Here is a 13,324-nt window from a genome sequence, read left to right as displayed (position 1 = left end):
ACTAGGGAATTCCCTGGTGGTCCAGTGGCTAGACTCAGCGCTTTCACTGTTGTGGACCCGGGTTCAATCCCTAGTCAGGGAATTAAGATCCTTCAAGCCATGAGGGGAAAAAGAAAAAAAAAAAAAGAAAGAAAAGTAAATAAATAAATAAAATACTCTCTTTCTTTAGTCTCAAGCAAGTGTGGGCATGGTTTTATTTATTTATTTATTTTTTCGGTACACGGGCCTCTCACTGCTGTGGCCTCTCCCGTTGCGGAGCACAGGCTCCGGACGCACAGGCTCACAGGCCCAGCCACTTCGCGGCATGTGGGATCCTCCCGGACCGGGGCACGAACCCGTGTCTCCTGTATCGGCAGGCGGACTCTCAACCACTGCGCCACCAGGGAAGCCCAGTGGGCATGGTTTTAGATACCTTCTGGAGTATTTACATTTCAAGGACAAGGTAAGGTCTTCAAGGGACATAGAGAGAATGCAAGTTTTCTCCTAAGAGTTTTGGAGTGTATTTGTCTATTATCAGAAGTCTACAGTAATTGCTGTTAATTTTTTTCCTTCCTTCTGAGTGCGTAATTCAACTTTAGGCCAATTCACTCTAGAGGAGACAGCCTCTAATATCATACCTATCAAATCTTGACTATTAGCCTCCAGCTGAGCTACTTCCTGGTCATTTGCAGGAGGGCCTGGGAAAAGTTCTGGCCACCTGTTTCCTTCGTGAAAGGGGATGGGGGTTTAGACCAGGGATCCATAGATCCAAAAGGTCTTCTAGAGGATCAAGGACAGGCTGTTGGGGATAAGGGGTGTATAAGAGGGAGAGAAAGGGGGAATTTATGCTAGATTTGGTTTTTAATTTTGTTCTAAATTTAATTTCTGTTCTTCCATCTTATTAAGAGAGTCCCAAAGGCTGGGTGTTATATTTCTTTGTATCCACTTTTTAGTTTGGTCTTTTCATGGGTACCAGTGAGACAATTGTTTGAAGCTGAGAAAATTGTCAGTTTGGAAGTTTTTCCAATTCAAAGGATCCATTGTCTGGAGAGTAAGTGTTTCTTAACAGCCACCCAACCCAATAAGCCTTTTTATGGCTTCATTGTGGATTCAAGAGGTATTCCCAAGGAGAGTGAAAAGAAGTAGCTTTCACAAAATCCAGGAAGTTCATTCCCAAAGAGAATCTGAGAAAGCAAAGCAAAAGCTCAGCCAGGCAAGGTGACATCTCTATCCATCACCCTGCTGTACTGGTTCTTGATAACATTCTTACAAATGCATCTGTGGTACCTTTGCAACTCTGAGTTCCCACCTAGGACAGCATTGCAGGATCCTGGTTATCTACACAGCTCTATTAAAATGCAGCACTGGGGGTGAATGCTGGATAGTTACATGGCTTTGAACAAATTGCTCTACTTCTCTGAGCCTTGATTTTCCCATCCATCAAAAGGAGACTAATCATACCCACTTCCTGGGATGTTGGCTACAAATTAGCTAATGCATGATAAGCGCTCAACACAGTTTTTTAGAAAACTGCCTTTATTTGATTAGTAGTTGAAAAAAATTAACAGATACAGAGAAACAGTTTAGTCAGCTGGAGAGACGATAGACACTGAATGCCCCCCAAGAGAACTGACCAGGAGGAAACGTGAAAGGGTGAGGAAAAGAGGCATTGTGAACCAGAGCCGGACCCCGCCACCCAGGTGAGGCAGGTTATAGCACCTTCTGAAATGTTTAAGTGCCTCAGGCATGAAACCGAATTCCAATTTACTTAGCCCAGCCCAGGGCCAGGGGTACTGGGACGTGTGGGGCGGAATGAGACACATTCCAGAGGGTGAGACGGCCATCTTTGACTAGAGAAACTGACAGAACGGGAATTTTTTTAATGAATTTTTCATCTGACTTTATTTTCAAATACACTTTCTTTAAAAAAAAAAAGACTTTAAGCAGGGATGACAAATATCAGTACTAGGAAATCCAGTTATACAAAAAGAAAAAAAAATACTACATCTAGTCTGGGGTAGATACATTTATTTGGGGTAATGTACATTCAGTGACACTAATTACACAGTAACTATAAGGTAACTAACATGAAACCATGGAACTGTAACTTTGCCACAGCTTCATGGACTTGGGCCTTTCTGGCTGAGCACATCAAAAACGGGATGCCTACCCCAGAGCCAGGCCAGTGAAATCTGTTAAGGAGTAAAGCTCTGCAGCGGTGACTCACCAGAATACCTTGCAGCTGACAGATAATAGGCAGGACATGTTAGTTATAAAGCAGTTATAACCACTGTATAGTTATTGTCATGGTCTGAACGCGGGTTGGAAAAGAATTTCCAGACATAAGGCAGAATGTAAAGAAGATAGAATTTATTATGGGGAAGGGTCACTGCCAGAACAGCAGGCTGACTTCCTAGTAGTCTGGGAGACTCAAGCCGGAACATGTGCTATTGATCAGTTTTTATGGCCAGAAAACAAAAGAATGGTCCGAGGTGAAAATTTCGTTTACTGATTGGTCGAGGGACATATACTTTCCTTCTATAGGGTGGGAGTGGGACAGGGCAGATGCCTTTCCTTATTTGGGACAGGTCCCGCTGCCCAGGTGGGCATCGCCCAGGTGGGCTCAGGAATTTCATAACCATCACAACATGGTGGAGAGGGCGAGTAAAGGTCCGGTAGGGGGTGTAACGCTGACACTTTTTCAGGCAGGGTTGTCCTTTGTCCTTGAAGCACCATTGTCCTTGGAGCACCACAGTTATAACTTGAATTAGTGCCTGGTGTGTCAGATGGGAGAGCAGAGGGCTGTTAGAGCTATGTCAGAGGAACCCTGGCAGGCCAGATGGTTTGGGCATCATTGATAATCATGGTTGACTTCTAAACACTGATAGCAAGATGACTTCTGATATGTAATCTTAGATAAATTATAGATAAATGAAAAAGGCCACTAATCAGCCACTAAGATTAATAAATAGCTCTTCGAAATTTACCGCATGAGGGCTGTGCTTTGCAGCACAGTTTCCCAAGATGAAGCACCCAGATTTTTCCTTCCTATATCTGGCTTGCAGAGCTGCTCTCATGCCCATTTCAAAAACCTCTCTCACTTCATCTTTGGGCTTTGATGCACACCCCATCTACCCCAAAGCTCCAATTCTGTTTGCCATATTTCTGTCTTCCTCTAGTTTTCCTGGCTCCTGCCTTATCTTGGTTAGCTCCCACCTTCTGCTCTTATCCTTCCAAAGATCCTTCTTCTCCCAAGCAGGATAATGGGACAGAAATGACTACTGGAGTCCATTTTTCTGGGATGTTTTCTGATGAATGTCTGATGTTTCCTGATAAATGTCCCTTTATCAGGGCTCTCAGTGGAGAAACACATCAGTATAACATCAGCATCCAGATAGGCGAGGGACCTCAGGTGATCTCTTCCTGCCCACCTGTGTTCCACAAAGCCAATTCTGCCTGTTCTCCATCCACCTCGATATCTGCCACGTAGTTTTCAAACACCATGTGTACACACACCTTTGGGAACTGGCCCTTGCTACACACAGTGACAGAGCACACTGGCCAATGGGGAAGACAGCAATTAATCAAATATTTAATTACAAACTGAATAGGTACTACAATAAAAAAAAAATACAGAGACAACAGGAGACCTGCCCTGGAATGGAGAGGTGGTTAGGGAAAGGTTCTGGCTCAGAAGCTCTGTAACAAACTATCCTAAAACCTAGTGACTTAAACCAACAACAGTCATGTATGTTGCCCACAAATCTGCAATTTGGGCAGAATTCAACCTGGACAGCAAGTCTGGGCTCCACTTGGTGTCATCTGGGGCAACTTGACTGGGATTGGAGAGTAAATTAATTTACGTTAATTTGAGAAACTGCTCCAGAGAAGCATGGTTTCCAGCACAGTTTTATATCTTGTCAGAACAAAGAACATTAAATAAGTCAGGGATACATTTCAAGGGAAAAAAAGAAAACACACAGGTCAGCATGTATACCGCAAGTCAGCATGACCTTGGCACCTGTGAAGGGAGTCTTATCATCAAAGGAGGACCAGCATTGGCATCCAGGAAGAGAAGCATTTAATCTTTATTTTTAACATGGACATTTTTTCTTTTGGTCAATGTGTCCTTTTCTCTGATAATTAAAGCAGATGTACAATGTATGTTTGCTGGGCCACAAACAGGCTATTTTAGTTAGCATAAAATTCAAGTTAACTCATGTATAAGCCAGAATGACTTCCCTATATCTCAATATGTGAAAATTTCTTTTATTACTGTCTCTGTAGATATTCATAATCTGGACATTTCATATAAGTGGAGGCATACAAAACGTGGCCTTCTGTGTCCGGCTTCTGTCACTTGACGTTATCAAGGTTCTGGAGGCTTCTCTCAAAGATGGCTCACTCACCTGGCCTGTAAGTTGGTGCTGGTTGACAGCTGGGAATTCAGTGAGGGATTTGGGTTAGGGATCCTAGCTCCTCTCCATCGGGGCCCTTTTGTGGGCTACTTGGGCTTCATTATGGCATGGTGGCTGGGTTCTAAGAGTGAACATCCTAAGAGAATCAGGCAGAAGCTTTTCACATTTTATGACCTAGATTTGAAAGTCACATAGTGTCACTTTGATGTTTGTCTCAAGCTCACCTGGATTCAAGGGAAAGGAACACAGACCACACTTCTCAATGGGCAGAGTGTCAAAACACCTTGTAAGAAGAGTGTACCATGGGAGATATAACTGTGGCCATATTTGGATAATAACTGCCACAGCTTCCCTGAGGACGTGTGACGTTTGACCTGAAAGCTGAAAGATAAGTAGGTGTTAACTAGGCACTGTGGTGGAAGAGCATTCCAGGAACGTGGAACAGCATTTAGAAAGGCCCTGAGGTGGAGCAATGAGCACATTTGAGGAAGTGAAAGCAGGTCCAAGTAACAGGGGCAGAGAGGAGAGACACAAAGTGAATGTGAAGGGGCTGACGGTGGAGGACTTTTTCTGTCATGTGCTTTAAATGTCTTGTTTCTGCTCAGGTTCTCTTGTCAATTCTTCCAGAATAGACAGCACCCTAGAGTACCACTTGGGGACAGTTACTCCCCCATCGGCCCCTTTCAGTGGGGCTGCAAGAGTGGACATAGACCCAGTTCTCACCATTTAGGACATTCCACACACTCCCATCAGCTTCAGTGATTGGTTCAGGAATGGACACATGACCCAAGCAAGGCCAATGAGCCTCAAACCCAAGACACCCCTGCAGCTACTGGACAAGGGATGCACTCTTTCTCTGGGGGTTGCCAGGCAGGATATAGGTGGAAGTGCTGGGTGTCATCTTTGACTCTGAGTGAGAAGAACCTGACTGAGAATGACACTGTTAACCTAAAATCAGCCAGTTTTACCAGCAAAATGTGTTTATTTGGGAAAAGCGAAGAACTGCAACTCAAGACGTGCAATCTATGGCAAACCACAGGCACGTCCGGAAAACAAAGGGAGACTGCTTTTATAGGAAAAAGGAGGGGTGGGGAGTTGGGCGGTGCTGTTCTAAATGAAAGTTCATTGGAGGAAAGTAGGTGGCGATGGCTTCTCATTGGCTGAGCTGCAATGTTTCCCATTGGCTGGGCAGTTGCTGAGGGAGGAGAAATTCTTCCTTTGGGCTAGTAAGGTAGTTGCGCTTCCTATTTGGGAGTGCAATTTTCTCTTTTTCCTGTGTGGCGTGGAAGTGAAGGTCAGTGCATGCAAATGAAGGTCAGTGCCTGCAAATGATGATGAGTGTTAATGTATGAGACTTTCCTCTGCCGGCCGTTCCTGGCTCTAACTTTAGTGAGGTTTCCTTTATTAATTTTCAACAGGAACAAAGAGAAAAGCAGTACCAAGTGATAGAGACTGTGGAGCTCCTGGACCATGATTAAAGCGAAATTTACCACTTGCCATTTTAGGTACATGAGTCAATAAATTTTGGTTTAAGCTGATTTTAATTTTCGTCACTTGCAACCAAGAGTCCTGTTTAAATTCACCGTTAGGATTTTGGTTATCCTGATGCTTATCCTTCCTGGAATGTTCCAGCACTTCATTTGGCCTCTTCCTGAATTTTTTTTGTGTGTTTGTGATCAATAAATTTTTTTTATTGCTTCTCAGTCTAAATGTCAAGTTAAATTTGTTTGAGATTCAAACAAATTCTATAGAACATTTAAGAACATTTGTACATAACATTTATAAATTTTGCTTCTTGAATAAAAATAGTATGTAATAAAGCCAATTGTCTTGTTGGTCAATGATTAATCAAATAGAAAATACATGACAGTTTATGGGACAGTTTAAAATGTCCAAATATTATGCCCCTGGAGGATTTGTCTAGATTAAAGATCTCCCTCAGTCCTTTTCAGGGGACAGATGGATCTTGGGCATATTTGGGCAGGTTCTTTTAGAGTATGCTAGAGGAACATGTCAAATCAGCAGCTATCTGTCTGATTTATTTTTACTCCCTCCTTACCTCCTCCACTAAAACAAAACAAAAAACCCTCCCGATTGATGAGACTTTTTAAAATTGAAGTATAGTTGATTTACAATGTTGTGTTAGTTTCAGGTATACAGCACAGTGATTCTGTTATACATATACAATATATCTATTCTTTTTCAGATTCTTTTCGCTTATAGGTTATTACAAAATGTTGCATATAGTTCCTTGTGCTATACAGTAGGTCCTTGTTGGTTATCGATTTAAATATAGTAATGTATATATGTTAATCCCAAACTCCTGATTTGTTCCTCCCCCACTTTCCCCTTTAACCATAAATTTGTTTTCTATGTCTTTGGGTCTGTTTTGTATATAAGTTCATTTGTATCTTTTTTTTTTTTGGATTCCACATATAAGCGATATCATGATATTTGTCTTCTCTCTGGCTTACTTCACTTAGTGTGATAATCTCTAGGTCCATCCATGTTGCTGCAAATGGCATTATTTCATTCTTTTTATGGCTGAGTAATATTCCATTGTGTATATATCCCATATCTTCTTTATCCATTCATCTGTCGATGGACATTCAGGTTGCTTCCATGTCTTGTAAATACTGCTGCAATGAACATTGGGGTACAGATGAGACTATTTTTTAATGCAAATCAAGCTGTCTTATTGGTAAGAAAATTTAATGTTAAACATAACTGAATATCCAGACATTGGCAGTTTTAAAAGCTACTATGCCTGTGGCCCTGGCTCCTTTTCCTTATATTCCCATGATTGCCCCAGGGCTGCCACTAGTATACATGGAGGCCTTAAGCAAATTAGAGAAAAGGGCCCTATGGAAGAACAACTTTTAGAAAAAATTATCTCTTTCCATGGGAAGACTCAACCACATACCAAGAAGAACAGAGGCTGAAATTCAGCCCCCAACTACCTATCCAGTGGGAAGCATTTAGTCAGAGCACAGTGCAAAATAGCATGCAAGTAACCTTCACATCCCCTCCTCCATAGATGGGCATCATTTTTTAAGTGTTGTTGAGATGACCCAAGCTGTTCTGGGTATCACGTTCAAGCATTACAATGGTCAGAGGAGAAAAGAGAACAACTTCCAGAATGTCTCCCAGCAAACTGGGAAGAACTTTCCCAGAAACACTTAGCAAAGCTCTCCTTATATTCCATTAGTCTGAACTGGACCACACTTTCTAATCATTTTTTAATTTATTGAGGTAAAATTCACATAACTTAAAAAATCACGATTTCAAAGTGTACAAATCAGTGGCTTTTAGCACAATCACAGTGTTGTACAATCATCACCACTATCCACTCCAGAGAATTTTCATTGTACCCATTAAGCTGTCACTCCCCATTCCCCCCTTCTCCCAGAACCTCAGGCCCTGACAACCACTAATCTACTTTCTATCTCCATGGATTTACTTATTCTGGACATTTCGTGTATGTAAATGGATTCATACAATATGTGGCCTTTTATACCTGGGTTCTTTCAAAAAGCTTGGTTTCAAGGTTCATCCAAGTTGTAGCATGTATCAGTATTTAATTCCTTTTTGTGGCTGAATAATATTCTGTTATATGGATAGACAAAATATGATTTACCCAGTCATCAGTTGGTAAACATTTGGGTCATTTCCACTTTTGGACTATTATGAATAATGCTACTGTGAACATTTGTGTACAAGTTAATGTTAAAACACCTGTTTTCAATTCTCAGGCAAATATGGAGTCATGGGATTGTTGGGCCATATGGTAATTCTCTGGTTCCCTTTTTGAGGAACTGTTAAACAGTTTTATTGATTGACTGATTGATTGACTGACTGTGCTGTGCTGCTTGTGGAATTCTAGTTCCCTGACCAGGGATTGAACCCAGGCCCTGGGTAGTGAGAACGCAGAGTCCTAATCACTGAACTTCCAGGGGGTTCCCTGTCAAACTGTTTTCCATAGAGACTGCATTATACATTTCCATCAACAATGTATATGTGTTCCAATTTCACATCCTTGTCAAAGAGGATGTTATTTTCCATTCGTTTTTTATTATAGTCATCCCAGTGTCTATGAGGAGACATTTCTTTACAATTTTTATTTGCATTTTCCTGGTGATTAATGATGGTAAGCCTCTTTTCATGTGCTCGTTGGCCATTTGAATATCTTCTTTGGAGAAATGTCTATTTAAACACTTGGCTCATTTTTGTTTTTTGAATTTTATTTTATTTATTTTTTTATACAGCAGGTTCTTATTAGTTATCCATTTTATGTATATTAGTGTGTATATGTCAATCCCAATCTCCCAATTCATCACACCACCACCACCCCACCACCGGCCGCTTTCCCCGCTTGGTGTCCGTACGTTTGTTCTCTACATCTGTGTCTCTACCTTGGCTCATTTTTGAATTGAGTTCTTTGCTTTTTTGTTGTTGAGTTGTAAAAGTTTTTTTTAACATATTCTAGATACTAGAGCCTTGTCAAATATGGGATTTGCAAATATTTTCTCCCATTCTGTGGGTTGTCTTCTCACTCTTTTGATAGTATCCTTTGATGTACAAATGTTTTTACTTTTCATGAAGTCTAATTCACCTATTTTTGTTGTTGTTGCTGCTTCTGCCTTTGGTGTCATATTTAAGAAACCATTGTCAAATCCAAGATCATTAAGATTTGCCTCTAGGTTTTCTTGTAAGTATTTTATAGTTTTCACTCTTATATTTGGTTTGTTGATCCACTTTTTTCACATACACACACACACACATATATGTACATATATATTCTTTTTCATATTAGTTTCCATTATGGTTTATTACAGAATATGTAGTTCCCTGTGCTTTACAGTAGGACCTTGTTTATCTATTTTATATACAGTAGTTTGTATCTGCTAAACCCAAACTCCTGATTTATCCCTCCCCCACTCCCTTTCCCTTTTGGTAAACATAAATTTGTTTTCTATGTCTATGTGTCTGATTCTGTTTTTTCTTTTTTTTTCGGCTGTGCCACACGGCTTGTGGGATCTTAGTTCCCTGACCAGGGATCAAACCCTGGCCATAGCAGTGGAAATGCTGAGTCTCAACCACTGGACCACCAGGGAATTCCCTCTTTCTGTTTTATAAATAAGTGCATTTGTATCATATTTTAGATTCCACATATAAATGATATCATATGGTATTTGTCTTTCTTTTCTGACTTACTTCCCTTAGCATGATAATCTCTAGGTCCATTCATGTTGCTGCAAACGGCATCATTTCATTCTTTTTATGACTGAGTAGTAGTCCATTGTACATATGTACCACATTTTCTTTATCCATTCATCTGTCAGTGGACATTTAGGTTGTTTCCATATCTTGGCTATTGCAAATAGTGAACACTAGGGTGCATTTTCTTTTCAAATTATGGTTTTCTCCAGATATATGCCCAGGAGTGGGAATTGCTGGATCATATGGCAACTCTACTTTTAGTTTTCCATAGTGGCTGCACTAACTTTACATTCCCACCAACTGTTGGTCCACTTTGAGTTAATTTTTGTGTATGATGTAACTTCAAGGTCCAACTTCCTTCTTTTGCATGTGAATATCCACTTGTTCCAGGACCAGCTGTTGAAGAAATATTTCCCTAATCAACTGACCATAGATGTATGAGTTTATTTCCAGACTCTCAACTCATATTTAATTTCAATTTCATTGATTCAATCAATTTCATTGATCTATATGTCTATCCTTATGCCAGTACCACAATCTGTGGTTATCGTAGCTTTTAGTAATTAAAAAAAAAATTTTTTTTTTTTTAAATTTGGCCATGTCACGCAGCTTGCAAGATCTTAGTTCCCCGACCAGGGATTGAACCCGAGCCCTGGCAGTGAAAGTGCTGAGTCCTAACCACTGGACCACCAGGGAATTTCCAGTAAGTTTTAAAATCACGAAGCATGCATCTTCCAACTTTGTTCTTTTCCCAGATCATTCTGGCTTTTCATGGTCCCTTGCCCTTGCAATACCATATAAGTTTTAGGTATGGCTTTTCCATGCCTACAGAAAAGGACATTGGGATTTTTACGGGGATGACATTAAATCTATAGATTGTTTTTGTGCAATATTGCCATCTTAACAATATTAAGTCTTCCAATCCATAGAAACACAATGTCTTTCTATTTATTTAGGTCTTCTTTAATTTCTTTCAGCAATGCTTTGTAATTATTAGGGCCAGGAATGAGACAACTAGTGACAACCCCTAACCCCAGAGCCCACTGAAATTATTCAAACTAGCCAATCCTAAACTGCCTACTTTACCTTTCCCATTCCTTCCCTTTGAAACTCCAATGAAGGCTCTTGTCCACATTTCCTCCTTATGCCTCTACCGCCTGACCAGTTCTTGTGTTTCCCTTTGTGACCCCTGCCACAATGTGGCATGCTCCCTTTCCTTGGGATCTGAAGGTATAATAAACTATCTTTCAAAGGCCGTCATCTCCTAATCTGTTGGCCTCACCACGCCTGAATAATAATGAAACCTATATTTAAAAACATTCAAATATTGATACAATGTTGAATAAAGGTAGCAAAAGTGACATCCTTGTCTTGTTCCTGACCTTAGGGGGAAAGCTTTAAGTCTTTCATCCTTGTATGTGATGTGGGTTTCTTATATATGCCCCTTATCATGTTGAAAAAGTCCCAGTTGTTGGAGTACTTTTAGCATAAAAGGGTGTTAGAGTTTATCAAATACTTTTTTTCTCCATCAATTAAGATGTTCATGTGGTTTCCATTCCCCCTTTTGTTTTATTAATTTGGTGTATGACATTGATTGATTTTTTAAAATGTGGAATCACCTTTGCATTCCTGGGATAAATCTCATTTGATCATTATGTAGAATCCATGTATATGCTGTTGGAGTCGCTAGTATTTTGATGAGGATTTTTGCCTCTATATCCATAAGAGACATTGAGCTGTAGTTTTCTTGTGATGTCTTTGTCTGGCTGTGGTATCAGGGTAACACTGGCTTCATAGAAGGAATTAGGAAGTATTACCCTCTCCTATTTTTTTAAAGGTTTAAGGGGATTGGTATTACTTCTCTTTTACTACATATTTTTCAGTTATTTTCTTAGTGGTTCCCTGGGAATTATAATTAATGCTTAATTTATAACAATCTAGTTAGAATTAATACCAACTTAGCTTTAATATTATACAAAATTTTTACTGCTACATAGCTCCATTCTTCCCTCTATGTTGTTATTGGCACAAATTACATCTTTTTCACCATGTGCCCATGAATATAGATTTGTAATTATTGTTTTATGTTATTGTCTTTTAAATCACATAGCAAAAATGAAGAGTAACAAGCCCAAAATACATTAATACTGACTTTTATATTTATCTATGTAGTTACCTTTACCAGTGTTATTTATTTTTCCATGTAGATTTGAATTACTGTCTAGTGTCCTTTTATTTCAGCCTGAAGAGCTCCTTGCAGCATTTATTGTGTGTCAGGTCTACCAGCAATGATCTCTCCCAGTTTTTGAAGTCCCTTTGAGTATATTTAAAATAGTTGACTTGGGACTTCCCTGGTGGCACAGTGGTTAGGAATCCACCTGCCAATGCAGGGCACATGGGTTCGAGCCCTGGTCCGGGAAGATCCCACATGCTGCAGAGCAACTAAGCCCGTGTGCCACAATTACTGAGCCTGCACTCTAGAGCCTGCAAGCCACAACTACTGAGCATACGTGCCACAACTACTGAAGCCCACGCACCTAGAGCCGGTGCTCCACAACAAGAGAAGCTACCACAATGAGAAGCCCGTGCACCGCAGCGTAGAGTAGCCCCTGCTCGCTGCAACTAGAGAAAGCCTGCGGGGAGCAACAAAGACCCAACACAGCCAAAAATAAAATAAATAAATAAAATAGTTGACTTAAAGTCTTTGTTTAGATATTCTGTTTTTTAAAAAAATGTATATAGTGGCTTTTGTTTTGTTTCTCAGTTCAGGATTCAATCAAGACTATGTGCTATATTTAGTTGTTATATCTTTTTTTTTTTTTTTTTTTGCGGTACGCGGGCCTCTCACTGTTGTGGCCTCTTCCGTTGCGGAGCACAGGCTCCAGACGCGCAGGCTCAGCGGCCATGGCTCACGGAACCAGCCGCTCCGCGGCATGTGGGATCTTCCCAGACCGGAGCACGAACCCGTGTCCCCTGCGTCGGCAGGCGGACTCTTAACCACTGCACCACTAGGGAAGCCCATAATTGTTATATCTTTTTAATATCTTTCAGTCCAGAATGATTCCTCCACCTTTTTCTTTTTTTTTAATGATATTGGCTTTTTAGGAGAGCCCACGTCAGATGTCTAATAGAATGTCCTATTTGATATTTGTCTCATTGTTCCCTCATAATTGGATCCAGGTTAAACATTTTTGGCAAGATGATACATAAGTAACGTGTATGTACAGTCTTTCCAGGGCAATGATGTTGGAATGAATTGGATCCAAACATTTTTGGTTGTGATGTCACTTTGGTCAGTATTCAAATTTCCAGAAGAAAGAATCTAATTGGCCAGGTTGGTTCACATGCCCACTCCTTGGCCAGAGAGGGAAGGCATTTTGACTGACAGTCTTATCAAGAATGTTCTCAGTGAGGAGTAGGTAGCTCAGCAAAAGAAAACTAAGATGCCGTTGAAGCAGGGGGAATGGATGCTGAGTAGGAAAAAATGACGAATATCCACTATCCCTCTATCTTTCAGTGGTCTCAGCCATTCACTTGACTTCTACTGTTTACTCTATCAAATTCTCAGAATGAAAGCTGACTTCTCTCTCCATTTCCACACGTTTACAGCTGTCTGCTCACAGCCTCTACTTGCATGTCCTAAGGGCATCTAAAGTAAAACTTAATGCCTTCTCCACCTGCCCCTACTCAACCAGCAGAGGAGCTGA

At 40.6% G+C, this 13,324-nt stretch overlaps 1 pseudogene; it reads right to left on the bottom strand.

The window, feature by feature from the left end:
- Positions 1–2,927: 2,927 nt before the first annotated feature.
- LOC113626591 (transforming protein RhoA pseudogene) overlaps positions 2,928–13,324 on the bottom strand; it is a 29,778-nt pseudogene continuing 19,381 nt past the window's right edge.

This window comes from Aethalodelphis obliquidens, unplaced genomic scaffold (genome assembly GCF_003676395.1).
Source record: "Aethalodelphis obliquidens isolate GAN/ISIS:26980383/991018 unplaced genomic scaffold, ASM367639v1 scaffold18, whole genome shotgun sequence".
Classification (NCBI taxonomy): Eukaryota; Metazoa; Chordata; class Mammalia; order Artiodactyla; family Delphinidae; genus Aethalodelphis; species Aethalodelphis obliquidens.
Note: the sequence above shows the minus strand (reverse complement) of the source record. Positions and strands in the feature narration are given on the sequence as shown.